The following is a 14,372-nucleotide window of genomic DNA, read 5'->3' on the forward strand; positions in this document are numbered from 1 at the left end:
CTATGCCCCTCTCCAAGCAATGACAGATCTACATGACAACTCGTCAGGGAGCTTTAAAATGATATTCATCTCCTTTCATCTGAGAAAGCCACCAGTAGTTCCTATAGCAGATTTCATAGTTAAACAAAGATGCAAAATGACAGGGATTACATGATCCATATATTTTGTGTTAGAGGCTTTTCTTGTGAATTCTTTCCTCATGATTTTCTATAATCTCCATGTTTTATTTTTGCCTGCAAGCTTTGACATTTGACATTCTGATAAATTAGGTTGTCAAGAATGCTGAAATTAAAACAGGAAAAGCACACCATTTTTGGCACCAAAATGGAAGAAACATGACTTGCCTCCTCCATCAGTTCTGATTTTATTTAAGGGGAATGGTAGCAAACAAAGATCCTGGATTCTGCTCCAGCATCTTCATACTACCTTGAGAATGTGAAGTGCCTGGAAAGCCAGTCTGGGATATTACATATATGGAGGTATCCCCTGGTAGTATGGAATGGGGTGAACTAGACAGGGATACAGGCCATGCCTGAGGACCTTGGTCATAAAATCATAAGACAATAGGGCTAGAAGGGACCTCTAATGGTCATCTAGTCCAGCCCCTTGCTCAAAACAGGATCATGCTTGACTAAACCAGAGATTCTAAGTACATGACGGCCCAAGGGCGCTGGCCTCCCTTGGGAAGAGGGCAGTCACCTGAAATACGTAAAAATTTCCATATGTCCATCATTTTAGGACACCCCCCCACAGCAAAAATAAAAGTCAGTGCCTATGGACTAAACTATCCCAGCCAAACATCTGCCCAACCTGCTCTTGAAAGTTTCCAAACATGGAGATTCCACAACTTCTCTAGGTAGCCTGTTCTAATGCCTGACCATCCACATAGTCAGAAAGTTCCTCCTAATCTCCAGGCTAAATTTCCCCCACTGCAGCTTGAGGCCATTGCTTCTAGTCCTGTCCCCTACAACCACAGAGCCAGTCTGTATTTCTACATGTGGTTATTACATCACAAGAGCAGGACTTGGCACTTGTCCTTGTTGAGTCTCATCTGGTTGATTGTGGATGATTTGTTCCAGTTTATTCAGGTTATTCTGGATCTTTGCCCTGCCCTCTGGAGTGTCTGAATCCCACCCAACTCGGTATCATCCACACATTTGCTAAGCATGGTCTCAATCATTAATGAAAATGTTGAACAATACCAGACCCAGGACAGACCCTTGGGGAATCCTATTTAATACCTTCTCCCAACTAGACATAGAGACATTGAGGGCTACTCACTGAATACAAGGATCCAACCAGTTAAATATCCACTTTACACTACCTTCATCTAGTCTGTATTACCTTATTATGTTAAAGAGGATGTTGTTGGAAACAGTACCAAACCTTGCTAAATTCAAAGTCTACCACATCTACTGCTCTCCCTTCATCCACAGGGCCTGTTACCTAGTCATAGAAGGAAATCAGGTGGGTCAAGCATGACTTGCCCTTGGTGAATCCATGCTGGCTACTCCTTATCCTTCTTCTCTAGGTGCTTCATAATGGATTCCTTCAGGATCTGCTCCATGATCTATAGAGGGCAGGCTGACTGGTCTGTAGTTCCCTGGATCCTCCTCCTTTCTCTTCTCAAAGATGGGCATTCTATTTGCCCTTTTCCAGTCATCTTGGGTCTCACCCAACCTCTATGAGTTCTCAAAAAGGATAGCCAATGGCTCCAAAATGACCTTAGCCAATTCTTTCAGTACACTTGGGTACATTCCTGCCCTGGTAACTTGAAACCATCTAGCTCTTCTAAGTAATTCCTAACCTGTTCTGCCATTACTCTAGGCCATGGGTTTTCAACCTTTTTTAATAAGTGTATTATTGGCCATGGTGAGCAGCCAGACTGGGGGGGGGAGGAGGGGGAGGGGATGGCAAGTGGCCAGATGCAGAGTGGGGAGAAGGGGTGGGGGGTGAGCAGCTGGATGCAGAGTGGGGGTGGTGGCAAGCAGCCGTACACGGAGTGGAGGTGGAGACAAGTGCGCGGCAGTGCAGTGTCTATGCGGCCCTGCTCTCTCCCTGACCCGGCCCTGCTCCTGCGAGGCAGCGCGCAGGGTGGTGGAGCTCTGTCCCCATCTGCCCCCGCGTTCCCCTTGGGACCTTTCAAAGTACCCCCAGGGGTATGCATACCCCCTGTTGACAACTCCTGCTCTAGGCTGTTTGTCTCATTCCCCATCTCTGCTGCCAAGTGCTCTCGTCAGCTGAAAGCTGCCTCTGTTTGTGAAACCCTAAAAAAAAGGCATTAAATACTTCAGGCTTCTCTACAGTGTCTGTGACTAGATGGTTTTCCATGTTCAATAAGGGACCTATGGAATCTCTAGTCTTGCTCTTACTGTTGACATACCTCTAGAATCTCTTCTTATTATCTATTATGTCCTTGCTGGCTGCATGTCAAATTATGACTTAGCCTTTCTAATTTTCTCTCTGCATGCCAGTGTGATATTCTTATACTTTTTCCTAGTACTATGACCAAGTTTCCAGTTTTTGTAAGATTCCTTTTTGAGTTTCAGCTCCTTGAAAAGATTGCTGTCTAGCCAGGCTGGTCTTTTATTTCACTTCCCATTCTTCCACCTCATTCAGATAGTTTGTTCCTGCATCCTTAAAAGGGCCTCTTTAAAGTACAGTCAGCTCTCCTGGACTTCTTTTCCTCCCAGACTTGGTGACTATTACCAGGCAGAAAAACATAGAATAACCTTAAAGTTGTACCTGGGGCTTTGATAATTCTCAGCCACCCTCAGGACTGGGAAAAATAAATGATATACAGCCAACTTTCTTAGAACTTGTGCCATGCACACATGACCACTCGTGTTAAGGTCTAGGCCATTCTAAATTGTTCACAGAATGTGAGGGAGCTTGCTGCCATCCCTTCAGAAACATCACATCACTAGCGAAAATAAATAATGGGTATATTACCAGACATTTACTATCAAAACACTCTAAATCTACATAGCAAGGTGTCTCCTTAAGAATATAGGGACTTTTTATCTGATTTCAACAAATCTTCCCATTACAAGGGAGCATTACATCACGGGTTCTAAGACGAGATATATTTTATATGTCCTGCCTGTTTTGGGATCCTCAGCAATCAATTTTTCTTTTTCACATATTTGGAGCCCTTAGTCTCACTAAGCAATAGCCTCATAACCAACCTGCCTTCTAGAACAGATGGACACAACTTTTTTTTCAAGTAGTTATGTTTATGTTTTTCATGTAATCTTTTAGTTCAATGGGGAGCAAATAATGGATCCAGAATACAGACATTCCAGCTCTTCAAGTCTTTTGCAAGAAGTGAATTTCACATTTTTGTCATTTGTCTTATGGGGCCTCCACTAGTTTGGGGCCCCCTGCCACTAGGCATTGTCACACTATTTAGTCCTGGCTGAACAAGTTGCTGGTAAATGTGGAAATACATAGAAGATCAATAGATTCCATAATTCCTGCCTGCCATCGGTGGTGGTTCAAGCAACTACATTGCACGCCTTCAAGAGAAATTTGGATGCTTATCTTGCTGGGATCCTATGACCCCAGATGACATCCTGCCCCTTGGGCGGGGGGCTGAACTTGATGATCTTCCAAGGACCCTTCCAGCCCTAATGTCTATGAAATCTATGAAATTAGGTTTACCCCTTCCAAATACCAAGTTAGGGCTTCTGGATGATGAAACATGTTAATTAAATAAACAAGGAAAAATGCAAGAGACATGTATTCACCACAACAAAAAATTAGTTACAGTATAACTGAAGCAGGAGAAACTTGCTTTAAGTAACTTGTTTTTCTGATGGAATATCTAAGCATTGTATAATAAAGACAAAGATATTACAAAAAAATCAATTAAAACATTCAAATTAAATGTGTGACCAAATGGACTCAGGGAACCAAACACAGAAGGAAACGTAATGACCTTCTATAGCCAGCAGTCTCATTAGCAAAAGGGTCAGTTTCTATCACTGTTTGTGATTCTATATCCTAGCTTTTGATAGGTGAAAGCCACCTGAATGCAGAATGACTATCCTTGCCCTTTGCACAATGTAATCCTACCTTATAGGCTTAACTACTGCAAGAACCTTTCATTGGCTGTCTGTACTGAAGTGAATATAAGTAAAGAGGATTGGGGAGGGGCTATTTTTAATGTGGATGTAGAATATCTCTGGCAAAATAAACAATGGAATCAATTTTTCCAATGTTTTCCATTATTTGAGAATGACAGCAGCACCTGCAAGATTCCTGCAGGGAGCACGAAGGAAACACGTATCACAGGATTAACCTGACAGGGCCTCTCAGCTCCAGTTTCTAATATTAACTTTGTGAGTAGTGTAACTCTTCCCAAGTGAATTGTATAAGCGACGACTAAATCCAATGCAGTCCAGAATTCAGCTAGTTGAAAATTTACAATCTGGATAAGCATGGGGACTTGTTTTTGTAAAAAAAAAATTGGAAAATTATTTGTAGGACTGGTCTTGTCCTTGGCAACTGTGATAGCTGGGGTTGCTTGGAGCAGAGGATGAGTAGCGAATAATTTCTGCACTGTGGGTGGGATGGTGCATTCTCTCCTCCCTGCCTCTTTGTCTGAGGCTACAACAAAAAAAGAATTCTGCCCCTCACCAAGAAAATTGATAAAGGATCCGTATTGTTTGTCAAATGTCCAACCAGAAGCACAGTGTGTCCCCTTTGCTGCCTCCCAGCTGCCTCTTTTCCCCAGGCAGGGTTGGCACAGCAATGTGTATGAGTGCTGAACAAGACAAAGCTGCGGCAAGGAGAATAAAGTGCTTCAACCAGACACTACATTCTCCTTGCAGTACTTTTGTGCCATTTCTACACTGCTTCCACAGCAAACACGATGGCCCCACCAGGAAGCAGAGGCTGGCCAATCACTCTCCCTTCAAAAGTTACAATTTAACACCATTATTTATTTTCCCTGAGAATTGTAGGTATAGTTTACTAGTAATGTGTGAGCCATGCATGACTGATTTTAAGAACTGTGCTTACTATGGTAATGCATTGTTTTCTACATTCTGATTCCAATGTGTTTAGAGCCTGGTGTTTGAAGAAAAAACCTCCACAACTCCAGTATGCAAAGCATACAGAAGACAACTCAGCCACCCTTTACCTATGGCCATATCAGAACTCTGCTTTTCAACTTCATACTTATTTCTTGGCCATACTAAAGCCTGTATACAGGAAACACATTTAAGACTACTTGAGGTTTGCACCTTTGGGTTGGATTACATCCTTTCAGTCTTGCCTGAAAAAGGCATATAGAAAAAGGCATGTAGCTGTGATGCTCTACAAACACAGCAAGGACCAGACACCACAAGTCACAGTCTACTTCTTGATCCCTCACTGGTCCCAGAAGGGTTGTATCCTGCACCCTTCTTACATCAGCTTCCTCTTGCCTTTGCTTTAGTGGTAGGTACACTGGGTAAGGCAGAACCAAAGCTCTCACCCTTTATACTTATTCCTGACCCGCTTGCATGCAAGGGAAAGTTGCAGGCCACCAGCCGCAGCTCTTCTGCCTGCTGGGGTTCTGTCACTACTGTCAGCCAGTGCAGGTGAGTAAAAAGCAAGGAAACACAAGCTATAATATTATTTCATACATTTAAAGTCCAGAAAGGATAATTTTGGTAATTTATTTTGACCTCCTTTGTGTTAGTCCATAAAATTTCACAAAATAATTTCTGCATCAAGCCCATAATTTCCACCTGAGCTATATACATCTTTTCAAACAGCATCCAATCTTGATTTAAAGACATGAAGTGATGGAGAATCCACCAGAATAGTCAAGTAACCTTAATGCTGAAGATTAACAAATTATTTCTGTTCTGAGGGCCTCACTACATTGCAATCATACCAATTACTTTGGTGTAGTATAGAGAGATCCAAGCTAACTTTAAACTAAGTACCTTGGAATCCACTAGCAATCTAGCTTCAGCAACATGGAATTCATTTTGAGCTAATATGCCCTGCTTCTGGGGTACTTTTATAAACCCACAACGAGCTCTATGTTGCTCTGGCTAAACTGCTAATACCAATTTTAAACTAGCCAGCTTGAGTCACGTGCTTTTAGTACAGACATGTCCTGAGTTTTTCTAGCTTCAGTTTCCAAACACAGGATCTTGTTATCCTTTTTTTCTGCTGGACCAAGAAGCTATACACTCTCAGAAATCTCTTCCCTGTGCAGGTATTTGTGATCATCACCTCTTAAGCTTCTCTTGGATAAACTAAATATTTTGAGCTTCTTAAGCTTCTCATTATAAGTTATTTTTGCCAGGCCTCAGCTCATTCATGTTCCTTCCCAATTTGCTAACATCTTTTATCTGTTTGGTGGGCCCCAGAACTGGATGCAGCATTCTATTAATGTATTCACTAATACCATATACATGCATATACCCCCTTGATACTTCAACTTAGCATTCCCTTGCTTATGGCTGTAATAATTGTTTTTGCCCTTTGAGATGCAACATTGCACTGGGAGTTTATGTTCAGTTGGTTATCTACCATGACCCCTATCTCTTTGCTTCTGACAAACTGGAGCTAGAATCACTGGAAAACACTCTTTAGCAGAGAATGCTGCCAATCAAGAACACTGGCACTTTCCCTTCTCTTTGCGAGCTGTGTATGTTATGACTAAATATTAAAAAGAACAGTGTTAAAGAAAAATGTATAGGAATGACCAGTAACGTTATTATTTTAATTATTGTATTATTAATTGTATTATAGTGGTGTCTAAAAACCCTACTCAACACTGGTGGTCTCATATCAAACAGTACAAACAGGTGCTAGCAAGAGACAGCCCCTGCTTGTGAAAGGTTACAATCCCAGGCAACAAAGATAAAGGATAGCAGAAATAGTGTAATTCTCTTCACTGTTTTTTTGCTGTTATTGTTGAAGAGGACTTGAACAGAGCTTCTAGAACAGGGGTGGGCAAAATACAGCCTGCCAACTGACTGGATCTGGCCTGCAGGCAGGCGCCCAAAAATTGATTGAATCTGTCATTATGGATACCCGCACAGTGCACCGCATGGGGCTGAGCCCTACCAGCTCCTGCCTACGTGCACTGATAGACCTGGCCCCAGACACCATGCACAGCTTCCTGGCAGGGCTGCTCCTAATGCAGCTGCAGCCCCCTGAGTACTGTCTGGATCCCCCAGCCTTCAGCAGCTCCTCTTCCTCCTGTCCCTGCTGTACCACTCTGGGAAGCAAGTACCACAGGGAAATGACAGGACCCATGGACAAGCTGCAGCCAGATGGCTTCTGCCCCAACAAGCAGGGCTCCAGCTCCAGTTCCTAGCCACCTTCCGCCCACTTGGCGACTCACAGGTGGCTGCTCATCAGCCCGGGTGGGAGGAGTGGGTGGAAGGCAGACAGGAGCAGGAGCTGAAGCCCCATGTGCTGGGGCAAGAGCTGCCTAGCTGCAGCTTGCTCACTGCCTGGCTGGGCATCTGCTGCCTGGCATGTGTCCCTATGGTTTCACTGTGTTACTTGTTGCCCAAAGTGGTACAGCAGGGGTAAGAGGAGTAGGAGCCCCTGGAGGTGGAGGGAGCCAAGCAATACCTAGGTGGCTGAAGCAACAGTCCTGGGAAGATGTACGTGTTGGCTGAGGCTGAGGCCAGGGCTGTGCTGCACATAACCCCTGCCCCCTCTCCCTCCCCCCACCCCTGCCAGCTCCTGGGCAGCCTCCCCACACATGCCCCACAACCCCCCATACCTAATCCCCACATCCCACATGCACCCCACCTCCATCTCCCACACACACCCCTACATGCCCTGCCACACACCTACTCCCTACACCACCCTCACATCACCCCCCGCCCCCGCCACAATATACAAAAGAGGAAGGCTTTATTTTGAGCTATTATACAATGACCTCTATATACATTACTCAAAAAAAGAAATCAGGACAAAATATTTTTGCAATAAAATTTAAATGTTATAGTAGATATTTGATTTTTAGTATATGATTTGTTTTTTAACTATAATTTGTTAAAATTATATCTTCTAAAGATTTTGTGCATCGAAGACTCTCGATAACTTACCAAAATTCATTGAGTTGCCTTCCAGACAAAATAATTGCCCACGCCTGTTCTAGAATTCATAGATTCATAGATGCTAGAGGCTGGAAGAGACCTCTTAAGATCATCAGGTCCAGCCACCCTGTGCTCGGTCAGGAAAGACTGCTGGGGTCAAATGACCCCAGCAAGGTGAGCATCCAAACATTTTTTGAAGATATCCAGAGTAGGTGATTGTACCACTTCTGGGGGCAGTCTATTCCAGACCCTGGACACTCGAGTTGTAAAGAAGTTTTTCCTTATGTCTAATCTAACGTGGTCTTCTAGCAATTTAAGACCATTAGTCCTAGTCTTCCCCTGGGGTCTCCTGGTGAACAGACGTTCTCACAGTCCCTGTTATGCCCCCTTTATATATTGATAGGCTGCCACCAAGTCTCATCTAAGTCTTCTCCACTCCAGGCTGAACAGACCCATGTCTCTCAGCCTCTCATCATATGGCCTGGTCTCCATACCTCTAACCATATGTATAGCCCTTCTTTGGACTCTCTCAAGCTTCTACACATCCTTCCTGAAGTGTGGCGCCTAGAACTGGATGCAGTACTCCAGCTGTGGCCTCACCAAGGCTGAGTAAAGCTGAAAGATGACATCTTTAGTCTTATTTGAAATGCATCAGTAGATGCATGCCAGTGTTTTGTTTGCTTTTCTGGCTAAGGCATTGCATTGGTGGCTCAAGATCATTGTATGGTCTATCAAGACCCCCAGGTCTCTTTTGGTTGTGGTGCTAGTAAGTGTAGCACTGCCGAGCCTGTAAGTATGTTGCAGGTTGTTTCTCCCCAGGTAAAGCACCTTACACTTCTCATTGTTGAATATCATCAGGTTTTGATCCACCCACCTTGTTCCATCTATTATTACTTTCTGGGCCCTGCCTTGGAGCCAGTTCCCTAGCCACCGGACCGTTGGGTTATTGAGGCCACAGTTCTCCAATGCTACCATGAGCACGTCGTAGGAGACCAAGTCAAAGGCTTTTCTGAAGTCCAAGTATATGATTTCAACCTCATCTATCTTATTTAGGTGGCGTGTTACCTGATCATAGAAGTAAATTAGGTTGGTCAGGCATGACCTGCTTGCAACAAAGCCATGTTTGCTATCTATTAGAATATTGTCTTCCGTTAGCCTATTTCTAATGGATTCTTTGATATTTTTTTCCAGGATTTTTTCAGGGATTGACGTCAAACTGATTGGCCTGTAATTCCCTGGCTCCTCCTCCCTTTCCTTCTTGTAGTTAGGCACCACATTAGCCCTATTCCAGTCTTCTGGTACCTCTCCTGAGTGCCACAAGTTCTCAAATAATTTTGCCATGGGTTGTGTGATGACATTGCCAGTAGAAGGTACTGGCTTTAATATTTTGCCCTCGAGCTTAAATCTGGGTGACATTTGGTAATCTTCCCAGTTTCTAGTACACTGAACAATGTGTGTGGGTCTAGTGCAGCAAGCCAAGGTTCCTGGGTTGCCTTTCTGTTACCTTATCACTGACTTGCTCTGTGACTGTGGACAAATCCAATAACTCTTCTATGCCTCATTTTACATATCCAAAAAGACAGTTATGGAAGTCAGAGATGAAGAGATCTGTCAGATCATCCAGTCTATCTACATGCCAGGCAGACTATTTCTTATAATGCACTAGTTTTTTGTCCCATTTAGTTTTCACAGGGGCTAGGGTGATGCCGGTACTAAGGTACACAGTGGATAGCCCAAGAGATAACAATGTCAAGGCCACAGCAGAAGTGCTTATAGTGTGGCCTGTCAGATTCCAATGAAATCTGTGAATTCTGCTAAATACCTCATCAGAAGGACCTGAAAAAGGAAAGTTTTCACATACCCAAGTGATGGGGTTTTCACTCCTTGTGGAGGGTAACTATTCGAAAAGACCTTCCTGTCTCAGTTTCATTCTACTGCCCCAAGTAATTGGTCTTGGCACCTTTTCATTTATACCCTTCAATTTTGCTTAGGAAGGTAATGAAAGAATAAGTTCATCTGTCATGCCTTAAGTGTAGAAGCAATCTTCCCATAAAAGGCAGTCCACAATAAATTGTGGTGATATATATTAGGTGTGCTCATATATGCTATGTGAGCTGTTTGAAGGTAGATAAAATGAAAGCATGCAATTACAAAGTGAACATCAAACATAGTTGAAGTCCCCTTCAACATCTGTTTCCTATTACCAAATGTGCATGTTGCTAGCTGTTTTTACAGCAGGGTTTAAAATTGCCTGCAGAGTATCTCAGTACACTGAGCAAAGACTGCAGAACATAATAACAAGACATGTATATTCATTCCATTCAAGGATTACATAACTAAGAACTGAGGGAACAAGTGACAAAAACCCCTTGCAAGAAATCTTTAGAAATTCCTCAAAACATTAGGGTACAAAATTTGTAGGCAATACATGTCTATCTGAGAGCCAAATTTGGCCTTTGATACACAGTGAATGCTTTTAGTTCACAGTTAACAAAACTGTAGGTCATACACATTTGCAAGACCCTTTACTTGCATGTCCAGCATATTAGAGCCACCCCAGTACCTACTTATTTTCAGCTGCTCGCATTTGGCATCCAGCACCGTGAAGAAATGGATCAAATCTCCTACATCTTGACTGGGAAGCCCAATCTCTGATCATAGAGATGCTTGCCTAGGATGGCTCAAGTCAGGAGCAGTGAGTCAGATAATATTTTTATAATTGGGCACCCTAAGGTTTCAAGTGCGTATTTTCTCACCAAAGTAGATTCTTGCTACAGAGATAAAAATCTCCCCACAGCATTTGTGTTGCTAAAACAGGATTTGAAATACAGACAGGGATTGCTGTTCTCATTGTGAGCTAAGATTACGCTCAACAAAATAAATTAGTTCCCTAAGGTTCTCTATCTGCCCTTTTGCCAAACGGATGACAGTCTCATGTGCAGGTATTTCAATAAGTAGAAATAAAAGCAGGAGAAATGTGTGGAAATTAGTAAATGACTCTCTACATATGAGCTGGATAGCATGGTACGTCCTTAACTATTTCACCAGAAGTAGTACATGTGATGGCAAGAACAGGGTGGGGGGGGGTCAGCATTCATGAATCTAATCCTTCCTTTGCCTCAGCTTCTACATGTGACCTTAGGAAAAGCACATTCCTTGCTATGATTCATTTTACCAGTCTATAAAATGGGTATAATAATAGTTGCCCTCCTGGCAGTACTTTTGTGAACATGATTTAATATTTATGAAGCACTGCAGGATACTGGAGACTGCCTGCAAAGTGCTTTATAATACAAAAACTGTGAAGATATGCAGTGCTTGGAAAATATTTGTTTAGTGAAAGAAGTTATAATCAGCTAAATTGGCTGGTAATTAAGGATTTTTTCCTTCTCGGATTAGATAAACAGCCTTTTTCTTGCAAAGAGTTCTTGCCTTTCTAAATCAGTTTCAGGAAACCCTATAATGTCAGTCACTATTAGCATTTGGAATAGCATTAAGAGATTTATGGGAGCTCATATTAATCTGTCTAGTTTAACCTTTATATCCAAGCTGCCTCAGTTGTTGTATTTCAAGTTTGCAGAATGTCAGTCCTTCTCATTGGACAGGAAAAGGTTTAGTCCAGATTTAGCATTGCTTTGATCCTGCTGTTATGAAGTCATTTTGAGCTAATTTGTAACAAGAAGGAATTTCTCTGGAGCAATTTATGCCTCATCGAGTAAGTTGCTTAACCAATTGGGAAAAACTTTTAGGATACAACTATATGTCACAATGAAGAGCTGTACAGAGATACCTGAGCTCACTCTGAAAGATCTAGCTTGGGTACCAGAAGATGAATAGACCCATTAGTGCAACAGTTTGGCTGAACTAATATATCCAGGTTCTCAGCTTTATACAGAATTAGCTGTACAATATCGCATTGTGCCATGTACATATACACTGAAACAGACTCTATCTTTCAGTTTTAGAAACTGCAGTGGAACTCACGTGTCAGTCAGGAAATATACCATATACTATCAGGATATTAAATTTGTTCAGGCCCAGAAATGTCATAGGATCACAGAAATGTATACCTAGAGACAACCCAAGTACCCATCTAGTCCATCCAGTAGTGCAACTGCTGAGGTGCAGGGTGGATCGGGGCAGCAGCCCCAGGTGCCACCTTTGCTGGGGGAGTGGAGTGCAAAGAGTCTGCTGCCACAGAGCTGCCCACTGCACCTCTCAGTTCTTCTCCCTGCACTGAGGCAGGATCCCTGCCAGGTCTACCCTGTTCCTAAAAACCTCCAATGAAGAAAATTCCATAACTGGATTAGGAAGCCTGTTCCAGTATTTCAGTACCTACATACTTAAAAAGTATTTTGCTTAATATCTAACCTAAATCTGCTTGGCTGTAAACTAAGCCGATTTCTTCTTGTCCTACTCCTGTGGACATGGAGAACAACTGGCAGCTGTCGTTTTTTTGTAACAACTTTTTATATATTACATATTGAAAAAAACCCACAAACCCCATTATCATGACCCCAGTAGCTCTGGACTGAAACTCAGTTCTGTCAATAGTTCTGTCAGGCCATGTCTTTTAAACCATCAAACATTCTTGTTGCTTGTTCCCTGGACTCTCTCCAGTTTGTCTATTTCTTTCATAAAGTGCAGTGCACCAAATTAGACATAATATTCCAACTGAGGCCTCACCTGCACTGAGCAGAGCAGATCATTACCTGCAGTGTCCATATGACATTCCTGTTAATACATCCCAGAATGAGAGTTGCTCTTCTTTTGCAACAGCATCCCATTGTCAGTTCCTGTTCAGTCTGTGATCTGCTATAATCCCCAAAGCCTTTTCTGCAGCAGTGCTGCATAGCTATTTATTCCCCATTTTTGTATGGCTGCATTTGATTTCTCCTTCTTTGCACTTATGTTCATTGAATTCTGTCTTGCTGATTTCTGACTGTGCCTCCAATGTAGCAAGATCATTTTGAATTCTGGTCCTATCCTCCAAAAAGCTGGCAATCCTTCCCAGATTGGTATCATCTGCAAATTTTATAAGTGCACTCTCTATTCCGTCATCCAAATCATTAATTAAAATATTGACTAGAATTGGGCCCGGAACAGACCTCTGAAGGAACCTACTTGAAATGCCCTCCCAGTCTGACAGTGAACCACTGAAATCTTTTTGAGTGTGGCTCAAGATGTGGACAGAATTTTAATAATACTTCTTCCTTGGAGAAGGAGGGGAGGAATGATGGATTTATGATTAAGGGCAAATGGTAGTCAAATCATCTGGATTTCAGCCTTTCTCTTACTACAAAGCTCTGCAGTCACCTTGGGCAAATCAATAATGCTTACTTCCTGAACAGAATGACTCTGAGATCCTGAGAAGAAAGATTTAACTGAAGTGCAATGTATTATTAATTTTGAGGAGTCTGATTCTTTATCATTTACAGAGTAACTCCACTAAAATCAATGGAATGACTTCAGATTAATACCAGTTTCTTTGAAATCATAATCCAAATAGTATTTCCTGGTTTCCAGTTTTAAGACCTTTGTTTTGATTTCGTTTTGCAGCTTCCTGTGGCAGGGAAGGTGTGTTTTGGGTTCACACAGCACTGCCAGCATTGTGTTCGATGTGGATGGAAATGTTAATTACACTACTCCATAGGTGCACATACCTAATCCATCAAACCATTACAAATGTATGGCATACAAAAACAAAAGTGAGTTGCAGGTTTGCTAGTGGCTGTTGCCATGTTTTGGAGGGGTCACACCAAAACAGCTGGCAGCTTGTTTTTCTTTCAAGTTTCTTGAAACTTGGCAAAAGTCAAGTTTGGCAAAAGTCATACTTAAAAAAAATAATCTGAGGCATAAGGCAAAATAATATAACAACTTCAAGGTATAGTTAATTTGGATTAGCAGAGGGTTACAAAAGACTTTCCCAAATAACTGTGTCTGAAAGGTCCACTGACTGTTTGTGAAATAATTGGGGAACAGTTTGAAATGGCCCTGACCAGGGCCGTCCAGCTGTGTGCTGGAAGCACAACATGCTGCTATGGAGGTGATTTGCATTTTTGGCCCTGAGCTTGGTCCCAGGTTCTGTTCCAAATTCCCTAACTAGCAGAGACCGGGACCTGCTGCTGAGACATTCTGCTTAACCCTCACAGTGTCCTCTTCTGGTCATCCTGGCTGACACTGTCCACTCCTCCCCTAGACTTAGCATGCAGCTGAGCCTTTGAGGGCAGGGGAAGAGAAGTAATGAGGGAGATCCTGAAGGGCTTCCCTTCCCCCATACTAAATGAATGATGGTAATAAATGTTGATG

Source organism: Alligator mississippiensis, chromosome 2 (genome assembly GCF_030867095.1).
Source record: "Alligator mississippiensis isolate rAllMis1 chromosome 2, rAllMis1, whole genome shotgun sequence".
In the NCBI taxonomy this organism is placed as follows: domain Eukaryota; kingdom Metazoa; phylum Chordata; order Crocodylia; family Alligatoridae; genus Alligator; species Alligator mississippiensis.